The sequence below is a fragment of the Choloepus didactylus genome, chromosome 6 (genome assembly GCF_015220235.1).
Source record: "Choloepus didactylus isolate mChoDid1 chromosome 6, mChoDid1.pri, whole genome shotgun sequence".
NCBI lineage: Eukaryota > Metazoa > Chordata > Mammalia > Pilosa > Megalonychidae > Choloepus > Choloepus didactylus.
Window position 1 is genome coordinate 131,613,679 of NC_051312.1, and position 14,509 is coordinate 131,628,187.

Below are 14,509 nucleotides of genomic sequence, written 5' to 3' on the forward strand. Positions count from 1 at the left end.
AGCTGGCCTTTAAGGTCCCTTCTGACTTCAAGATTCCAGGAACCTGACCAACCACGGAAGGCAACCATGGGAGCAGAGCCCAGATGCTTCTCCAGGTGGGGTCCAGGTGATGGTCAAGTGGGGAAGTCCTTGGTTTAGAGTTCTATACTTGTTTCTGCAGGTATATTTGCTTCTGCAGGATTGTAGGATTAATTCTGACTGGCAGGAAGGTGGGGATGGTGAGCTAGAGGAAGGAGGGGGAAATGCGTGTGGGTTGTAGGACTACGGAGAGCCCTGCTGAGAAATCATAATCCCCCGGGCCCCTGTGGGCCAGGTAAGAGGGAGGAAGGAAAGGCTGGGGTGGTGGGACAGGAAGGCGGGGGCAGCTCTGACTCATTCTAGTGTTGACAAATAGTCTGGATTCCTTTAACTCGGCTGGACTTTGCCCTTTCAGGATGTACAGCCAGCGTCAGCACACTGCTAATGGGGCTTTGAGAGTCTCCTTTTGATGAGCGTGTCCCAGAAAGCAGGTATTAGCCATTTCTGCAGGGGAGGCAATGAAGGCATTTGCAGCTGAAATCGGCTTTCCTGGCTGCCCTAATAAAGCAGAGACTTTCAAAGCCCCATTAGCAGTGTGCTGACTCCAGCTGTACCTCTGTACTAGCCCAGTATGGGAGGGGAGCACTCGGCACTTATATCCCAAGCCCCAAGGAACTAACTGCCTTCTGACTACAGCCTGCTTCTTTTCCATCAATAGACTGTGAGCTCCTTATCAGAGAATCCTTGTCTCCCTACTCTCAGTGCCTAGTATGGTGCCTGGTACAAAATAGATCCTTAAGAAATGCCTATGGAATTGGTAAATGCGTTTGGTGGTGGTGGCTCGGGGTATCTTCTGCTAAAAGAAGTTGGAGCACCACTTTATGGACAGTCCCCAGCACACTGCTCAGCCCTTGATGCACACTTAATATACGCTTACAAGATAGATGAATGACAGGTAGGGCTGAGAAGGTCTAGAGAAGGGAAGGGAAGGGATGATGTGAGAGAGAAAGACAATTAGCTCTTCCCTCCACCCCCCATTCTACCAGTAGGAAGACTATTTCTCCCTCCACCAGAAGTCACCAAACTTCCCTACAAGAAGCAGACTCCATGATTTCCCATCTTTCCCCGGAGAAAGCCCAGAGGACCCCTCTCTTGTTAGGTCCCAAAGGTGGGGAGATGCATGGGGGTGGGGTGGGTATGAGGTTGCCCTTGTTGTCATTGTACCAGGCTCCTTCACAAATGGTGGAGGCTGAGAAATTAACATGGACAAGCATGATCTCCACCTTATGGGTGAGGTAAGGGAGCCTCTCCTATATCAGATGCCTTGGCCAGATTCACATCGATGTAAACAGTGGGGCCAGAATTGACATCCGAGTCAGTCTGCCTTTCAGGCTCACATGCTTTCCCTCCAACCACCTCCTGCTTTCCCTCTGACCACAGAGTCCAGTGGGGCTGTCGTTCTGAGTGTTTAATATGCACATTAAACATTTTCCAGACAGATGATCTCCATCTCCACACTCTTTGTCATGCAGCAATCTAGAAGTGGATCCTTCCAATTTCCCATCAGCTTCCTGCCCCATGATCCAAAACAAATTTCTGCTGCACGGCCCAGTGCAGCAGGTGGTGGGGCTTGGTTAGCCGTCAGTTGCCATCACACAAGACGTTGTTTCTCCATTTGGAAGTGCCCTCCTCATGCCTCATCCTGTCTTTCTGAATGTACGTGGTTTTGGGATAAGGACCTTCTGAAGCTCTGGAAAGTAAATAATAAATAAGTGAAATGGAATAGGTAAGTAAATAAATGCCTAGCCTCCAGAGCCGCCTGCCCCCGTGGGTTCAGCTGGGTTTATTTGCTTGACTCATAATGTGCCAGGTCACGTGGAAGACTTCTGTGAGCCACTGGTATGTGACGGGGCAGGGGGTGGCTCTCCGCCCTGCCGTTCTGCCTTTTGAATATTTCCAGTCAAGATTTAGTCACTGCACATCTTTGAGAGTCCTCTAATCAGAGAAATTAACTCTCATCAGACACAAGAATTAATCTTTGTTAGTGTTGTTGTCAGTCTAACTTTGCCTTCCATGGCACCAGACGCCAAGAGGAAGGTCCTGGGAGGGGGCTGCCACCGCCACTGCCAAAAGCCCCAGTAGAGAAATGCAGTGTTTCCTCTTAAGAATAGGGGCTCCCCCACACCCACCTGCCACGTCTACCTGAGTCAGGCGGTATGCGGGATCCCTGAATACCTGGTGTTCACACTAAGCTGAGCTATGGGCAAGGCTCTAAAAGCACTGAGTGGCTTGAATGTGTGAATAAGGTAACAGCGAGGATGGAGGGGAGGCCTTCGGGAAGATGCCGAAGCAAAATGGCAGCCAGCTGGGACTCTCAGATGGGGAATTTCTTTTCCAGTTTACTAATTTGTTAAAAACACAGATCTATCTTTTGAAGCCACCCTTCAATGGGAGTGTTTGTAGCCCGGGAGACAGATGGGGAGGAAACAGACCCTCAGTTGCTTTGTGAAAAGTTTGGAGCCAACTTTGAGGTTCAGAAATCCATAATGACTTCAGTCATAGAAAAAGTGTAATGCAAAGAGAATCAGATGCTGCAGGGTAAATAAACGTGATGTTAACACCATCTCCTAGAATATATATTTCATATCCTCTCATTTGCTCATGAAAAATATATTATGGGGAATTGTCTGTTAACATCACTTTATTCACTCGGCAGCACTTGATTTTGTTCGTGTCAAGCTCTCTGTATCCTCAAGCCAGTAGACACGAGCATTGTATAGCAGATTTTCATTTTAAGTTACAACATTTTCTTGCGTGCATTTTCTTTTTCAGAACTAGAAAATGTGGGGGGAAGAAAAGCACTATACTTGGAATCAGCAGAGGCCACTTCCATCTTGCGTTGTCAGAGTGTGCTCTGTGACCTTGGAAAAGTCACTACCCCTCTCTGGTGCTCACTTTCCCCATCTATACAATGTGGTTATTAGAGAGGATAATCTATAAAGTCTCCTGTGGTTCTAATCTTTAGTGAGTCTTTGAGGAGCTACCAAAAAGGAAAGCAGGGGACTGCCTTTAGCAATCTATGGAGAAGAAAGGGATCGAAGTCTCTTTATAATTTGGGACACATGGAATTTATGTCACTTTCATGGCCACATGTCAGAGCTGCCGGAGTATCCCACCCAGACCGGGCTCTCTGTTTCACACTCTCCATTTCTTGGATGATTGCTTCCTCTGCTACTGGGATTAAAACAAGAAAAGAAAAGAAAAGAAAAACCCTCCAAGACAAGTCACTTTCTCATTGGCCTGTGACATGCACCATGAACCATCTATATTATGGACGCAACCAAGGATGCCACCAATGTTGATTCATACCTCGGTGGCCTCGTGGATCACTGACAGCCACACCACCTGGCAGGTTGCCTGGAATTCACCAGGGCCTGTCAGAAATCCCGGATGCACGTCCGCTTCACAGGCTACCATCGGCCCGGCAGCTACCCTTGGGTTTCCAGCTTACTATTGTCAGTGTAAGGAACAATCAAATCCTCAAATCAAAAGTCAGGAATTCTAAGAGGAGCAGTGCTGCTCACAGAACTGAGTGGTGACTTGCAGAAGCACAATGAGATAACAAAGTCTCTTTCAGACATCTTTTCATATTCCAAAGCCCTAGGTAGCCAATAAACAATGCCCTGCCAGCCAGGCTGAGTTCTTGCTATCTTGTTGACTGACGCATTCATTGTGAGGCTTCCTGAGCAACCTATTATGGGGGAAAGGAGGACTCTGACCACTTCTGCGGAATGTAGATTAATCTGCGGGCTGCACGACACCTTTACCTCATGGTCTTTGTCTCATAGGGTGTCACAAGGGAAGGAGAGTTGCTCTCTCTGCTTTCGGACACTTGCTTTTTAATCTTTTTTGCTGCCTTTGATTTTTGCTCTTGGCTCCAGGGAGGACGGGTTGTCATGGATGGAGCCTCGTGCCTGGTTTAGCATTATGTAAGCTGGCGGAGCAGAACTCTGCACACTCACTGGAGGGGTCAAGGCCAAGGTTAGCAGATCCCTTTTCTTGGGTTCCATGCTCAGACCATCTCATCAGATCAAACCAGGAGCACAACTACAAAAGACACACCTCAAAACATAACCATCTCCACAGCCACCACGATCCTGAAACACTTCTTGTGAGTCCGGTTGCAAGAAATTGAGGAAGGATTAAAGAAAGGGGGGACTGAGGGCTAAAGGCCAGTGTCATTCCTGAGAACACAGACACTTAGAGAACATTTGTCCCCAGAACAAGTCACTGTTTTCCAAGGTTGCAAATCGACCCCTATTTAGGAGTCTGAACTCTAAAGGGAATAATGCAATGCATTTAAAATATAATAGTCCACGGGACTAAAATAAACTGAAAATAAACTTTCTCTTTTTGTTCCTTTTCTATGGTTTCACAATTGCCATCAAGCAACACTACAGAGGAAAAAGTGGTGGTTTGCACATCGGACTAAAATTTGCTTAAGTTCTCACCATCTCTGTGTTCTGTTTATGAATCAGTAAAACAGGGACACTAATACTGTCTTCATTAAAGTTGTGAGATTTAGGGTGCCTGTTAAGTGCCTGGCACACAGAAGGTGCCCACTAAGTGGAAGTGTTACTTATATGGGAACATAACGTCTTCAGAGAAAATATGACTCCAGGCTGCTTTTGTTGACCTTTCTGTCCAGATTTGCTAAGAATCAGTAATCTAGAGTTAGTGATCAGGTCTGTGAGGGCAAACATGGGCCGATTTTTCTGTCTGGGAGTCATGATTAGTGAGGGGGTAGGTGACTGCCTCACCACCAGTAAGGACATTGACACTTTTTGGTATTTTCCTAGTGAGGAAGGAATAGTGGCAGCTTGTAACCAGCACTGTGGAATATTGCTGGCAGGATGAGGAATCCTGGACCCCAATCCCTTACCATACACCCCTTAAGGCCTGATGATTTAGTTCAGAATTCAGAATTTTTTAGATTTTTGGAAAAGTAATGTGGTGTAGCTACAATATATCATATAATGTCCCCAGCTGAGTCTGGGATGGCAAGTTGTGAGTTAAAAATATTAAAATTTCTGCAGCAAATATTCACTCTAGGCAGGATAAATGAAGTGTACAAAGAAACTCAAGTCAGTTCAGGTCAGGTTTTACCACTAAATGAGTTATGAAAATCTTTCAGCATTCAGAGCTTTTTGGTTCAAAATTGTAGATTGTTGACCTATAATAATAACAGAGATGATGATTAAAAATGAGAACAGTTGCATTTACTAATTATTTTCCCTGTACCAGGGATTCTATTTTCTTGTTTATTCTCTAACAACAGTCCTGTGTGGTTGGTATTATTATCTTCCTTTTTGTGATAAAGAAAATAAGGCTCAGAGATATTAAGAAACTTGCCCCGGGTCATAAAGTCAGTAAATGGCAATTCTAGAATTTGAACCTAGGTCCATCTGACTGCAAATCCTATGCTGGTAAAAATAGGTTGATGATTTTCCTTTCATTGTAGAGCTTGCCTCACTCTGGAGTCAAGAGAATTTGTCTTGTGGCTGGTAGAATATTTGCAAGGCTATTTTAGCCCAATGATTCCAGCTGGGTTGGAAGAGTCTTAGACTGGCTAGCAGCTGAGAGCTGTGAAGGGACAAGAGGTAAATGGGGTGTGGATGACATAAACCTGGCCCTTTCAATATTGGTAAGCAGGCTATATTGACACAGGCCTGGCCCATGCAGCCTTTGACCTTGATCTGATCTCCTATCCCTTCAAGAAAAGCTTCCTTCAGCTGTGAGTGGGTGAACTCAGCACTCAACTATCCAGAAAGGAAAAGTGAGCTGCCCGGGACCCAGACCAGGCCTCATCTCTGTGTGTGACCTCTATTGTGTGGGTAGAGTACTACAGAGAGAAAAAAAAAATATATAATGAGCCTTAATGTGGGAGGAAATGGCCATCCTAAAAATAACGCCAGGCCCTGTGGAGTAATGACATCATTAGCCAACTCCAGCCTTGAGGGATTCTAAGCAACTTGACCAGACATTTTATTTTAGCACAAGATGTATCAAGAAGATCTATTATGCTACTTGTCAACCCAAGCAAAAGTTGCAAGGCATGAATTAAGTGAAAGGCACACATGAAGGGCCATGCCACTTTCTTTAATCACATTTTACATGAGTGGAATAGTTGCTTTTTCCAAATCTCCGGCTGGGCAGTCTTCGTGACCACAACAAAACAGGCCTGGGAAGAGAAGAAATTCTACTGTCTGGAGAGGTCCTGACATTTTAACTTAATTCTAAGTCTTGGGCTGGAGAAGGGCCCCAGGGAACTGGATTAACCAAAAGCTGCTGAAAGAGATTGGGGAAGTAGATGTAATGGGAAATTCTTCCTCCCCAGGATTAGCCTCTTCCTTTCAGCTGACAAGTGAGCAGAAGTTTTCTCCAAGCGGGTCCTCTGGTCCCTTCCTTGACTGGGCTCTTAGGACCATGCGTGAAATGACGAGGTTATCACCTGTGTTTGGCCTCCTTTACTAGCCCGTGAGCTCCGTGAGGACAGGACTGGGCTTGGCCATCCCCTCTGCCCCAGCACGCAACATAGTGCCTGGTGCATCTTGGGAACCTCAAGAAAAATTTGTCAAATTAAATCAAATGATTGTGAATTTGCCTTGGAAATGGTGAGGGGATTATTTTGCACATCTCTGTTCGTTTGGAGGAGGTTATTATTAATATACCGTAATCCTGCCAACAGAGGGGGAAGCCAGTCCTTCTCCAAGAAGCTGGAGCAGTGATCTGTGCATTGGGCCAGGAGCAAAGAAGCCTGTATCCCGTGGCTTCCATCAAATAGCTCTTCAGTCAAATTGCTCAATCAAATACAGGCTTCCCTTCAGGTGAAGCGATGACAAAACTCCTTAGTATCCCCTGGCTTCACAGAGGCACCAGCAGAATAAATGACATTGAACCTGGTAATGGTTTGAAGACAAGTCAGCCTATTATTGAAACTCAAGCCTGAAGGGCTTTTCCCTTTTTCAACCCACTGGTTTTTCAGTGAGCATGCCCGTGAGCATGGGTCCTTGTGCACTCACCTCTCCTGAAGACGCAAGGAAGGTGCATATGATCAACCCTTTGTGTCTGGCCACATACTTGTGTCTCCCCAGAACAAGACGTCTGTTTCAGCTGCCTCCCTCTTTCACTCCCTCCCTTCTCTGCCCTCCTTTCCCACTTGTAGTTCTCGCTCATCTTCTCCTCTCTTTGCTCTGCCCCCCGAGGCCTGTCATAATTAGAAAAGGAGGAAGGAGGGGAGTCATGCTGGCCCCCCAGGGCTTTAGGGGGAGCTGGGACTGCGTGCCGGAGACCCTGGGCTGCACAGGTTTCAGTGTCTTTCTCCTTTTCCAACCACAGTTCCTGCTAAGACAGGCAGACAGACCCTGCACTGATGTTGGGAGTAGCCAAGGCCAGGAACACGTAGCTCTGTGTGTAGCTACGTACAACCAAATGTGAGTGCGATTGGTGGATAGTGGGGAGGTAAAGTCACGTGCGACTATGGGTATCGATTTATGATATGTTTCATTTCAGATGGGGAAGCAATTTAGAAACAGTTTTTTATCTGAAAACTATTCCATGTGAACACTTGAGGTATAAATGCTCTAAGATTCCCTTGTATCTGGTATTCCTTTTTACGATCCCCTCTCTCCTCCCCCACCTTGTTGCTCTCCCAGCCCCTCTACTCTTCCTTCATAAAGGAAAGCAGTGGTTGGAATAGATGGTGGGAACCTTTTCAAATCTTTTCTCCCCTGTCCTAAACCCTGGGTGTTGGCATGGACATGAGCGAGTTCATATTCAGCATAGTCTCACACAGAAGACGGATGTGGGTTTTTCCAGCTTCCACTGGGCCACAGTCCTGCTCGTGCTCTGGCATTTTCCTGGGCAGTGCTAAGGGGATCATTAATCTGTCCCCTTGCTATTTTTCTGCCCAGCCCAAGGGATGACTCTGGCCCATAAATCAGCCCAGTACTGAGTGAGAAAACCAAGAAGGGGATACAGTACAGAGGAAAATAGCCACTCAGTAGGGGTACACATCTGAGGTATGGGTCCCAAAAGGTGGGATGAAGGGAGAGTGATGTTTTAAGGAAATAACATGGAAAAGAAACTTGCACCAACTTGGCAGGCCTGGATCTGGGACAAAGTTGATCTTGAATCTGGTCTTCAAGATGTTATTCTAAGCTTCTTGCTTCAGCTAATCTCTCTGGGCTACAACTAGGCCATCTGTTAAGATGGGATCCCGCCACACCCTCAGTCAGCATTGTGCATTCCTGGGAACTAGAGCGTGTGCAGAGAAACAAAACAATTAGGTACGTGCAAATGATCCAAACTCCGCATCTTTGCTCATGCAAGTTAATTAATAAAAAGCACCCATGGTGAAGATTTCTAAGCAAGTGCTGGGAGGCAGCATGGCCAGTGGAAAGAACGTGGGCTGGGATCAGGCATGTTACTGATTCCTTCCGAGTCTCTGCACACTGGTCCATGCATCTTGTCCAACACCTCCGTGTCTTCATCACTAAGGTCAGCTGGAACCCCCGAATGTCTGTGATGATGGCAGATATTGCCAGCACAGAGACAGGAAACACTCTTATTTCAGTCAGTGACTCTTCTGCAACCTGGTCATCATTCCCAGATGCCACAGCTTGGAGGGAGAAAGGGCTACCTTAGGAGTCCATCACTGTGGGTCCCAGCTCTCGCCCAGGGCTCTCCAGCTTGCACGGACCTGACATCTCCCTTCTGGAACAAAGCCTGCTCTTGGGGCTTTTATATGTTGAAGCGTAAGGAGCTTAGGCTCTGGAGACAGAGGGACTTGGGTGGAAAGCCTCTGATGAGTATAGGGCCTAAGAGGATATCCCTAGACTGTCTGTGATCCTGTACCCACATCTGTAAAATGGGGATAACAATACTTGCCTTGCTGGTATTGCATGAGGGATAGTGTACGGAGAGCATAGAGACACTTGATGAATGGTAACAATGACTGTTATTGGACCATTTGGGGCTGAAGACTGGAAAGGAGAGAGAAATGACAGGAATAAATGTGCCTGTCAGGCCTGCATCTTCTAGACCAAAGTGTATGTGTGCATGAGTTTGTGCACATGTGTGGCTGTGTGTGAGCATATGAGTACATCTGTGTGCTGGGGTATACATGGATACTAGCTCTTCAAATGGACTTTGCCTTCCTTTGTGCTTCTCTCTCTACCAAGAATGCCCCTCTCTCCTCTCCACCCTGTAAACTCCAGCTCATTCATCACCTCCTCTTTGAAGCAATTCCTGAACTCCTTGAGAAGAGTTGATGGTTTTTTCTTCTGTTTCTCTCTCCCTCACTCTACCTAGGGAAACAGCATGTGGAGGGGTTAAATGTATAGCTCCAGGCTCAGATGCCATGGGTTTGAAGCTCAGCTTTTCAACTTCTAGCTGAGGGATCTCAGATGAGTTACCTGAACTTCAGAAGCCTCAACTTCCTTATCTGTTACTGAGAAATAATATTGGTGTCTCCCTCAAGAAGTTGATGGACCCGGTAAACAGTAAGTGCTCAGTCCGTGTGAGGTATTATCCTTACTTCTACTATAGTATTTACCACATAGTATTATAATGGTCCATTTAAATGTTTGCTTACCCAGATCTGTAAACTCCCTGAGGGCAGGGACTTGTCCTCTAGAACCACCCAGCAACCAGACACCCAGCAGCAGTTTAATAGCATAAAAGAAAATCATTATTAATTTCTCCTCGTCCCTACTTCCCTCACATCCCATCTATGCCTCCCCAGGCTCCCCTCACATTACCTTCGGAAGGCAGACTTGGAGCCTTGAGCTCAGCCTCATCCCAATACAAAAGACATCCTCAATCCACACAGAAAGATACACTCAACAGCTATACTTAGCAGGCATTAGGCTCTCACATTTATTACATCACCAAGGCTATTTTTTCCTGCAGTTACCATCAATGGACTCAATTGAAACACTAGAAAGCCCTTTCTGGCCCATCAATGAGTCTGAGGCCAAAACTTCTAGTAAGACAACATCCTACTGTTGCTGCTCCATAGAAAGCACCCTCAGCCACACTCATCTTCTCATCCCCCAAACACGCAACACCAAACCAAACTGTGCTGGGGGAGACAAAAATCCAGCTCACCACTGAAAATGGATCCCCAGACACCACGGTGCAGAATGCATACAAAAGAATGATTGTACAGGGCACAGGCTATCAATCTCTATAGCTTGTTAGAATGCCTTTGTTTAATCCCATTTCTCCATCCCCCAAATGGATCTGCAGATGACCCTGAACTGGAGACCCAGGCTCACCCTAGTTCTCAGGCAGTCTTGACTGGGGCAGTGGCTTCCATCCAATCACTGGAGAAGGATTGGAACTAAGCTATGTTCTCCCAGACCCGGGATTTGGAATAATCTGTAAGTCCTCAGTACCTAAGAAGCATGCTAATCAGAACATTTCCAGTCTCTTCTCTTAGTCTCCAGACCATAGGCCAAGACTTCTGCTTTGATGCCCTACTCTGTCATTTTCTCCCACTTCATAATTTTCAGCGATCCCTGTCTGGTATGACCAAGTCCCTTGCAGCAAGGACTGCTGCCCTGAAACTCATCAGTGATGGTGTCTCGGAGAGCCTGTCTTCCTCCCTGGGACTGATTCTGCCTTTTTGCATCTCTCTTCCCATTGCAAAGGTCTTGTTGTTTATGGGTAGATTGTCAAGGTTCTGAGCTTTACAATCAATTAGATTCAGACTTGCCTTTGTCCAATTTTGTCAGACAGGCACATATACTCTAGACATTTTGGTATATCCAAAGCAAGGTCTGGCCACTTGATCTCAGAGCATCAGGGACTACCTGAAGCTGTGCAAAAACTGCAGAGCTCCCTACCTCCACTGTCTCAGCATAAGGGTGGGTAATGGCACCATTCCTGAGCAGGAGGTTTGGCTGAGTGTGCATGTGTGTGCATGTACATATATCTTGATGAGAGAAAGGGGGAGTTTAGCTTTGGATGTGTTCAGGGTGAAGTGACTAAAGAATATACATATTGAAGTTTCCAATGGACAACAGGATATATGAATCTGGAACTCATGGGAAAAGTCTAGGCTACAGACATAAAGACACAGACTTGGGAATCATCAAGATATTTATGATATTACAATGGAATATGATTTAGCCATGGAAAGGAATGAAGTCTGATCTGTGCTACAACATGGATGAACCTAGAAATCATTATGTTAGGTGAAACAAGCCAGACACAGAAGGACAAATATTGTATGATTCTGCTTATATAAAATATCTAGAATAAGAAAATTTATAGAGACAGAAAATAGATTCCATGTTATCGGGGTTTTGGAGAGGAGGGAATAGGAAGTCATTGCTTACTAGGTACAGAGTTTCTGTTTAAAATGAAAAAGCTTTGGTAAAGAATGGTGGTGATGGTAGCCCAACATTGTGAATTTAATTAACATTACTGAATTATATATTTGATGGTTAAAAGGGGGAAAATTTAGGTTGTATTTATATAACTAGAATAAAAATTGAAAAATAAAACCCATAGGACTGCAAAACACAAAGAGTGAACCCTAGTGTAAACTATGGACAATAGTTAATAGTAGAATTATAATAATATTGTTTCGACAGTTGTAACAAAGGTCCTGAACCAATGCAGAGTGTTAGTAACAGGGAAAACGGTGTAATTTGGGGTGGTAGGGTGGGGTGGTGTTTATGGGAGCTCCGTATTTTCAGCATTATTTTTCTGTAAACCTACAACTTCTCTAAAAAAAAAACTAAAAAGAATGATTAAAATAGCAAATTTTATGTTATATATGTTACAGCGCGCGCACACACACACACACACACACACACACACACACACAAAGACATAGTTGAATCATTGCATTTGTTTAGGAAGCCCATGCAGCCTGAGAAGAGGTGAGAGCTGAGGTCAAAGCCCTAAAAGACCCAAAATTTACAGGATGGGCAGTGGAAAAGGAGCTGCCAAGGAGTCTGAGAAGGAGTGGCTGGAGAAGGAGAAAGAGAATTTGAGAATGGTCTCCCCAAAGCCAAGGGAGAAAAGATGCTCAAGAATGAGGAACGGTAAAAGTAAGATGAGGGCTGAAAAGCGTGCACTGGTTTGGTAACAGAATGCCACTGGTGACTTTGGCAAGAGCTGTTTCAGTGGTTTGGAGGCAGAAGCCAAACTGGAGAAGGCTGAAGCATACATAGGAGGTAAGATACTTGGAAAAGCTGGCTATGAAGGGAAGAGGTGTGGGAGGGTGGTGGCTACAGAGAAAGGCAGGCTACGGGAAGGGCAGATTGGATCGTTTTGTTTTTTAAAGGGAGAGACTTGAGTATGTTTGATTCCTCAGGGGATGTGGACGGGGAGCGGTGAACACAGAGGTTGGAGAGGAGACAACTGATGGAGAGAAATTCCTGAGGTGGCAGCGGGGCATGGGATGCAGAGCACGGGTGGAGAAATAAGCCTTAGACAGGAGCACGGCACCTCTTCACGTTTAGACTGGCTCTAGTCACCGACTATTGCAGCAGGAGAATGACCAGAGGGTACTGGGTGGTAGACCGGAGCATAGGCTAATGTTTGGCAGGGATAATCCACTCAGACAAATTTGAGTTGCCTGAACTTGAAATTTCTGAAATAATGAAATTCTCAAAGTGGCATTTCAGGGGCTCTGACCTACATTCAGAGTGACCCATTACAGGAGTGGAGAGATTACCTGGTGACCCCACAATGCTACCACCACATGGTACCTGCTTAGAGCTAACAGAAGTTGTAAATCTCGCCTAGAGAACAGGGTCCCCCTGGGAGGTGCTGCTCTCCCCAGGGTTGGGGGAGGGGGTTGCTGGGCAGGGGGCTTCCCTCTGGGGACTGATTGCAAAGCTCCTCTGTTGGAGCCTCTCTTTGCCCACTACCATTTTTCTTCATTATTTCTGCTGTGTCACCCATCATATTGTCAGTTTCCTCTCAGAACAGCGATAAATGGCGCCTCTCATGTGGTCCCTTAGGGGACACCTGTTATTTATTTCTATGATGGGCAAGATGTCATGGCTAATTAAGAAAAATTGTGGGCTTCCCACAGCCGATTTGTAGTTCCTGTTCAGCTCAGCCCCACAGTCCTTCACCCCACATTGGAGCCATTTCCCCCTCAGAGAGTTTGCAGGGGGGCAGGGGACCAGGAGTAAGGAACATCACTCCCTTCCTCCACCTCTAAAAAGAGTTCCCCACCCCTCTTCCAGCCACAGTACTAGGGGAGTCATTGCTTTTAGCTGGATACCTCTTCCAAGGCTCAGCCCTCTGGAGAGGTGGCTCAAGCCTTCCCGTGTATGCACCTAAGAAGCCCGGAGATGCCGCCAACTGAGTGTTTTCTCCCTCATGACTTGGCACGGAAGGAAAGACAACTCCTCGCGCCAGGGCCGCATGAACACAATGACCCAGATAACTGAAATGACTCCTGGCTCCTGCCAAATTACCTGACTCAGCTTCTTCTGAGTTTTCTCAAAACAATAGATTTGCAGGCCCTACCCAATTGCGGCTGGTTTTTCCTGAATTCTCCACCTTTCTCCTGTAAGAGGTGGTGGAAAGCGTGTGTGTGTGTGTGTGTGTGTGTGTGTGTGTGTGTGTGTGTGTGTGTAAAAGATCTTGCTCAGGAGAGGCAGCTCCTGTTGGGAGAGAACTCGAGTTGAAAGAGGAAGGATTATGGGGGGTTGGTAGATATTAGAATGGGCTATCGAGGGGCGTGGATCAGCTCTCTGCAGATGGTCTTAACTGAGGTGGAATCGCTTGTCTGGGAGGGTATGAGTGGAAGCCGACCCAGGATAGGAGTGTCACCAGGGAACTTCCTGAGCGCTCTGGCATCTGGGAATTTTGGAATTCTTTGAAGACATTTTCTTTTAACTTCAGGTGCTAGGGTTTGCCACTGTGCCTTGCAGATTCTTCTCTTTATAGTTCTGACAAAAGAGGCAAAGAGTCGCTGGAATTCAAGAGCAGGAGGAAGGGGAGGGCTTGGGGAGGGCTGGGCTTTGGGAAACGTTTGGCTGGAGGCTGGGTCTGAGCCCAGCATGAAGGCGCCAGAGCTGTCTGTGCCCCCAGCAAGAGCCCCCCAGAAACCCGAGCCCAGAGCCCGCAACCGCCATAGCAGGCTCCTGGTGTCTTCTCCTGCCGGTCCCAGGCTTTCCTGCCAGGCAGGCTATCAGAGCATGGCTCCAGAAGGAGTTACATTGTATCTGGAGATGTGATAACTTCAGACCAGTCTGTTTTCTCCACACTGGGACACAGGACGGCCTCCCCCTTCTATCTTTTCTTGATTTTACATTGTCCCTGCTTTAACACAGGGCCCAGGGTACAAAAGTGCTCTGTGTGTGACTCCTTCCTCCCGCTCACCCTGTCTGCTGCTCCCTGCCCCCATCCAGCCCTGACACGCTCCTTGCAGAGATGTGATCTGGGGTTGGCATTC